Source organism: Alligator sinensis, unplaced genomic scaffold (assembly GCF_000455745.1).
Source record: "Alligator sinensis unplaced genomic scaffold, ASM45574v1 scaffold1092_1, whole genome shotgun sequence".
In the NCBI taxonomy this organism is placed as follows: Eukaryota; Metazoa; Chordata; order Crocodylia; family Alligatoridae; genus Alligator; species Alligator sinensis.
In genome coordinates, this window is record NW_005842252.1 from 254540 (window position 1) to 261945 (window position 7406).

The 7406-nt window shown below is 44.5% G+C and overlaps 1 long non-coding RNA gene across 1 annotated transcript in view; it reads left to right on the forward strand.

Annotated features, from left to right (window-relative positions):
• LOC102368287 overlaps window positions 1-7406 on the forward strand; it is a 23266-nt gene that overhangs the window by 3737 nt on the left and 12123 nt on the right. Inside the window, exon 2 of the long non-coding RNA XR_324315.3 lies at window positions 2111-2199. This is a non-coding gene — a long non-coding RNA (uncharacterized LOC102368287). The remainder of the gene's footprint in view (window positions 1-2110; window positions 2200-7406) is intronic.

Consider the following 7406-nt stretch of genomic DNA (forward strand, 5'->3'; position numbering starts at 1 on the left):
TTGGGAAATAGATTTAACCCTTGTAAAGAGCATTTGTGAGACCAATACTGGAATACACTCCCAAAGTGGGAGAAATGGATAGCTGTATCTTACCAAAAAGCTTACCAATTTGCCAAAAGAAAACTGGGAGTTGACTTGGTCACAGCATGCTATACTTTCACTGGAAGAAGAAGCTCTTTAATTTAACAGATAAAGGGAGAACAAGAACTTGTGCCTGGAAGCTTACACAAGACTAATTCAAAATAGAAATGAGTTACATATTTCTAATTAGGATTGGCTGTTAGAACAAACTTCCCAGGGAAGTAGATTTTCTCCTTGGTTATGGACAAACATACTTTTCAGATACTTGGAAAGGGTAGAGGGAACTGCTGCTCAGCAGCACACATCAGCTGCTACAATCAAATAGTTATGTCTGCATGATCTTCTAGCAATACAGGTTAGCTAAATTGTTCTTACTGTGACCCTGAACCATTTTGTCTGGTCACACAGGAGTTAAAAGCAGATCAAAGAAAAAGAGGGTGCTCATTAATTTTGGTGGCTCTGATTGCAGGTCCTGAAGTTATATTGTGATGTGGTATTGTATCACAGTACTGTACCTGAAGGAAGGGGGCAGCAGCCCCAGGCACTGCATTTGTGGGGGTAGCACAAAAATAGCAGGCACCGCAGTGGTGGCTGGATGTGCCACCACAATTGGTGCTCCAGCAGGCAGCACCACCCTGTGCACAGAAGCTGTCCACGGCACAGAGCTGCCCTGCTGTATCATCTTGGGCACTTGGCCAGACAGGAGACATGAAAAGGGGTCGGGGAAGAAACCTATTAAAAAAGGCAGCAGACCCACAGCTAAGCAAGCAAATGTGTGTGTGTGTATGCCCAAAGTACACATTCATTATGTTTCTTTTCTCATTTCCATAAATGTCATAATGTAAACTTAACCAAAACTAATGAATCTACACTAATGTAAGATAAATGAAAAGAAAATGTTCTTTTCCAGAAAATATCCAAGAAGCAAGTTTAGCTTGGTAATATCTTTTATTAAACCCAGTATTTGAGAGAGAGATTAAACAAACTTTTAGGTACAAAATGCCCTTCCTCAGGTCTGGGGAAGAAGCAGACACAGCCTATGTTACATTCCAGCTAGAACAATTACTTCTAACTCCATTTTATAAATGGAAATGGTCATTTACAAAATGGAAAAAGGGCAGTAAACCTGTGAAGCAAAGTTATCAGAAGTAGGTACAGATCAAGTAAAGAGCAGTTGAAAAAGGTATACCTAATTATATAACAGAATAAAACCTTTCAAAAGGGAAAAGGTCTTTATACCTGTGAAGTATAAAGGGGTTAGCAGAGGGAGCAGGTAAATTGTAATAAGTTGTAAAATCACTGTCTATGCTAAGTTCATTGTTTTTAGTGGGTGCATCTACAGGTGCACTTTAATGCACATTAGCCTATTTTAATGTGCATTAAAGCATCACAAAAAACCCATACTGTTTAGGCAATACATATTAAAATAGGCTAATGCACATTTTTCTAGTACCTCACAAAGGAGGTACTAGATTTAATGTGTGTTACTTAAAATGCATTAACGAATATATAGAGGCCCCCAGTGTCTCGTAAAGTTATGATTTTTTGTTCCCAGACCCATCTTATGAAGGTATTGTGTAAGTTTCCCTTGAGTACAAGGACTGTGAGGTCAGAGATGAAGCGATGTTATATGAAAAGTGTTCTCCCATTGGTAATTAGCTGTCTGTCCTCCATCATTTTCCTTTGAGATTTCATTCTGACACACAGTGGCTGTTTTGTTTCACTAACATAATCTCCATGAGGTCATTTGGAGCATCAGTAAGGTATATCACATTTTGTGTTAGATGTGTAGGATCCATGGATTCTGATAGGTTTTTTGTGAGGTGTGTTGATTGTGGTGATGTTCAAATAAAAGATATCACCAAACAATTTTGTTTCTCTCATAGACCCTGGATTACTATTACAATTTAAATTATCCAGCCATTTGGATAAAAAATGTTCAGGGAGACACTTTACATAAAATCTTTACTGTTTTTTTACTCTGAGAGAGTGAGATAATATCTTCCTCTTCTCCGTTCTTGTTTTTGAGTGGCTGGTAGAAGACAGAAGAGTGTTAGCAGATCTTCCTGATATTCCAGTTGGTGGTAAAGACTGGGAGATCAGAAATTCCTCAGCTTGGTGAGTACTGTCTTCAACAGCCAGTGTGAAAGTCCTGGGGGAACTACATAACAAATGGACTCACTATATAACACTAGCTTTTCTAACTCCCAGTCCTAGAGTTTTAGCCCAGGACTTGAGAATTAATCTGTTTTTTCTCCTTGTCTTGCATCTTCACCAGCACTTAAGGTTCCAAAGGGCAAATTTTGTCTTTATTTGCATATTTCAAATTTCCTGAGGCTGTATAGGTAACTGAGCTTAGGTATGACCCTTCATCTGGGTCAAAAACTTAACCTCTCTGGCACAAGGGAGGTTGGATACATAAAAGATTAAGGTCTAAATTAGGCCTCCCTCTTCACTTAATTACAGCTCTACTCATAGTAGTAAATCAAGCTCTAGGGTGAGGCAGGATGCAATGTGGATATTTAGAGCCTCTTGCACATATCTTGAGATGTGTGAGACAGCTCTACTACCTCTTTTGTTGGGTGCAATTCTGGTGTCCCATTATCTTCCTAAGTGGAAATTCCATCAATCAACTTTGTAGATGTCTTAATTTCCTGAAGGGGAACCACTTAGGTAAAGAATGACACTTAATCCTGTGGAAATTAAAGACTATTTTCTAACTGGTCCCTATTTACACGTTAGAGTTTTAAAGAGAAAAGCCACTGCTAACATCATAGAGCTTTAGAAAGATACTTTAAGTCTGCAAAAATAAAATTATTTATGAAAGTTAAACTTCTAGTAGTCCTTGTCAACAAGGAAAGTAAAAGCATAGCTTAATACGCAACAAGTCTTCACCAGCTGGTTATGCTGTACCAATCTGGCACTTTTTTTGCTGAATTTATAGGACGTTTTGTAGTGTTGGGAACTAAAGATGATAGAACCTGTTCCCATATGCTGCATCAACAAGAATGGGGACTCAGTCAGGTCAGTGATATATGAGGAAGCAAAGATTAAAGACTAAGACACAAATACTAAAATGAATCAGTCCCAAGTAGTAAAAGACACCATGAAATGCCTTTTTTCTTTGTGGTTTTTAATGCTTGTTTTTTAGCATCATTCTTTGAAATTCTCTGTCTCTGAGATTTATAAATACAATGGATTGCCATAGACACCGGGCTCAGGTTAGAGGGAGTTATACCCATTTATCCATGACACCTTATTCTTTTTCCTTTCAGCCAACATTGCCAATTCACGTACTCAGTTTCTTGTGATACATGACCCTTTGATTGATTAGTTATTTGTTTTCATATTTATTGTGATCATGCTCAAGTAGATGACAGTGCACTGCCCAGTACAGGGTTTGAAAAAAATGTCGTACAAATGCCCTGCAACACATTTTAACAAACTTAAAGTGGGATGTATTCTGAGCCAGATCTACTACCAGGGTGAAGTTACAAAACAGAAAAAAAGAGGGCGGACACCAAAGTGTCCAAGGCTGAAGTAAATGCCCAAGTTTGTAGGTGAAGCTAGCTGGATAATCTTTTGTTCCCTTTTGAGTTCCTTGTATTCTAGAAAGCTGGGCCATGGGGAATTATCTACAGCCCTCTGGACTGTCTTATTTCATTGTTGGAAGCCACAGCCAGTGGCCACACTGGCCCTAAGGCTGCCGGACTTACCGGAGTTTCAGTACCTTTTTTTGTTTTGTGTTATTCTTTAGTTTGATTCCATTTTTCCAAGCCTCAACAAAACAACTCGCAGGCCAGTGTAACAGCTTGTAATAGGAGACCCAGCCCTGTTACTAGAAAGCAGAGTGGCCCCATTAAGATGAGAACCTTCTGGGCACAGCCTGCAGCAGAGCAAGGGTTAAAAGCCAAGCATGGGGGCTGTCAGGTGACTGGGAGAGGGCTCAGGCCAGAACTATATAAGCCCTGGTCTGAGCTAGCCAGAGAGCCCTGGTTGCAGAGAGGGTGAACTCCTGAGGACTCCAAGCAGAGTTGCAGTAGCCTTACAAGAGACAGAGAGCAGCAGATGGTGGGACTCAGAGAAAAAAGTGAGCAGGCTAACTGCCTTTGTTAACTTTCCTTTGTTATAACCCATGGGTTTACTGTTTATGTTTGAGTTTAATCCAGCGGTTTGTGGCTGAGGCTGTAGGGGAGATGGAGGCCTCATTATTGCCTACAGGGCACAGCTACAGAGGCCAGAAAGCCCGGTGCCACAGGGCTCAGCTATAGAGGGCCAGAGAGCCTGGCACCATAACGAGCACAGCTGGATTGGGCCCAGGCTCAGAACAGATTGAGTGAAGCTAGGACCTCTAAACTGGATCTTATCCAGTGACCCTAGGCTGGTAGGTCTAGCTAGAGTGAAGGGGCAGAGGCCTAGGAGGTAAGGCCCCAACAAAGGGACATCATCACAGACAATACCTGCAAGGCATGGGGCACAATAAAGGGGAGATTGGAGTGTGCAATTAGCCCTTAAGGCAGAATCTCTTCACCGCCAGGTGTATGTGAGCATAGATCATACCTGGGAAGCCCTGGGGCAGCTTCCTCCTTGAGGACCAAAGGAACACCAAAAGGTGGCAGGCGAGTGAAGGGGAGTCTGCTCCCAGCAGAAAAGTCAAACATAAGGAGACTCGGGAATGCCCCCAGGTGTTTCCAAATGCTGCTGGGGATGGCACCCTGTTATACAGCTATATTCTCTAGTTAGGCATGAGACAACCACGGGCCTCTAAGATCAAAGAGGGAGAAGGAGATTGCCCATTAAGAGCCGAGGGCATGATTGACACCTTAACAACTGGGTGGTGCTTGGATTGGGTGTAGGGGAGTCAGGAGCCCCAAAGAAGAATCAGGCCCAGAGCATCTGGGACAACCAGCAGGAGAGTGGTATACTTCCAAACAAGGAACTCCTCAAAATCAAGACAGGGCAGGAAAGAATCGGGTGACTTTGCTGAGGTTTGAGACTGGGTGAGTCTATTTCCCCACAGCCCAGTCTCAGAGGGTGCAGGGCTGCCGTGGCCCTATCCCATACTGCACCAACAATGTAATAGCTCAGGGGTAGGCAATGTTTTTTGGCTGGAGTGCCGAAAAACACCACAATGCCTACCTTGGAAAGTGCTGGAGTGGTGGCATGGCAGAAAAACAAAACAATGGCAAGGGGTACATGGCAGGTTGCCCTGCTTGTGCCCCTTGCTCCCCACCCGAAGCCCCTACCCCCCAGCCCTACTGCCCCTGCCCTCCAGCCCAGGCCCTGTGGCTGTCAGCAGCTAACCTGGCTCTGGGTAGCTGCTGGAGCCTGGGTGCACTGCTTGCTGCAGCTGCCCAGAACCCGGAGCCTGGCACAGCTGTTTGGAGCCTCCCAGCTGCAGCTGGCCCGGGCTCTGGGTAGCTGCCGCCAAGTGGGGGGCCATGTTTCTCTCACGGCTCAGCTGCAAGCCCTGCTGGGAGCAGCTTGGGCTCCATCGCTGGCAGCAGCTACTGAGAGCCGTGGCTGGTCATGGCGTGCCAAGCAAAATGGCCTCATGTGCCATGCTTGGCACACGTGCCGGGGGTTGCAGACCCCTGTGATAGCTTTTAAAATGAATTAATCCCAGTACACAATTCCCACTAAATTCCAGCAGGGGGAGCGACATACCAATGTACCCTGCTGCTGTTTTAGCTACTCGATTATGCCGGGGGCACTGTCAAACCAGTAATCCCTGGGCCGCAGGGGCAAGTGCTGGACCACTGGGGGCAAACACTATCAGCTTGCTGCAGGGGACCCACCAGGTGTGCTGTACCCCTGATCTACCCCTGCCTATGCCTACAGCCATTGCCCCAGCCCAGACCCAGTCATTTCTTCACATCCTGTACCCTTAGACCATGCACCTGCCTTCCCTGCACCATGCAGCCCCCCTCTACTGCACCCTCAAACCATGTATCCCCCATCCCTGCACCACACAGCCCCTCTCTGTCCTGCCACATGCTTTGCCCTATGCTCACACCACACACCTTCTCCCACCTGCCCATATAGGCACCCTGTACCTTGCAGACCCCCAACCCCTGCCAGATGCTCCCAACTCTCTTCACTGAGGTGGGGGGGGGGGGGGGGGCAGGCCAGCCTGTGGTTGAAAGGGATCCCCATGCCAAGCCACGTGCACCCCCCCATACCCAGAAACCAGATGAACCCCCATGCCATTCTATGAACAAAAACATGCCACATCTTTATGTAATTTTTTTACTTTAACTTGTTTTATGCATGGTTATCAATTTTAAAAAATTAAAATGCAGTATATAACAAAATAAATAGCTCTTAAATAAATAAATGCCTTTAAGAAAATAAATATCTCTTTAAAAAATAGGGAATATAAATCACAATATATATATATATATATATATATATATAAAAGAGCCTGTGCCTTAAAAAAACAAACGCACCCACCCATTATATAACATTAAAAAATAACATTATGAAAATACAATATAAAAATATACATATAAATACAATACAATATAAAATTGAAATATAAATTACAAATGTTTAAATATTTAAAATATGCTTATATACATTAAAAAATATATCTATCCTATCTACGTTCTACACATTTCATACTTTCATCGTTTCTAGGGTCAGAAGGGACCTGAACAGATCATCAAGTCCGACCCCCTGCCCTGGGTAGGAACGAGTGCTGGGATCATAATACCCCAGCCAGATATCTATCCATCCTCCTCTTGAAGACCCCCAAGGTAGGGGAGAGCACCACCTCCCTTGAGAGCCCTTTCCAGAGCCTGGCAGCCCTAACCATAAAGTAACGCCTCCTGATATCAAGCCTGAACCTGCTGTCAATCAATTTGTGGCTGTTACTCCTTGTTATCCCAGGTGGTGCCCAGGGGAACAGAGCCTCACCTATTTTCCGCTGGTAAGTTTATAGATGGCCACCAGATCCCCTCAGTCTTCTCTTGTGGAGGCCTTTAGTCTATCTTTGTAGGGCTTGGCCTGCTGCCCCCTGACCATGCGAGTGGCCCTTCTCTGGACCCTCTCAAGGTTAGCCACATCCCTCTTGAAGTGTGGTGCCCAGAACCGGATGCAGTACTCTAACTGCAGCCTGACCAGCGCAGCATAGAGGGGAAGGATCACCTTCCTGGACCTGCTTATGATGCATCTATCGGTCCTTGGACCGATACTCTTTAATGTCTTCATCAGCGACTTGGATGAGGGAGTGAAATGTACTCTGTCCAAGTTTGCAGATGACACAAAGCTATGGGGAGAAGTGGACATGCCGGAGGGCAGGGAACAGCTGCAAGCAGACCTGG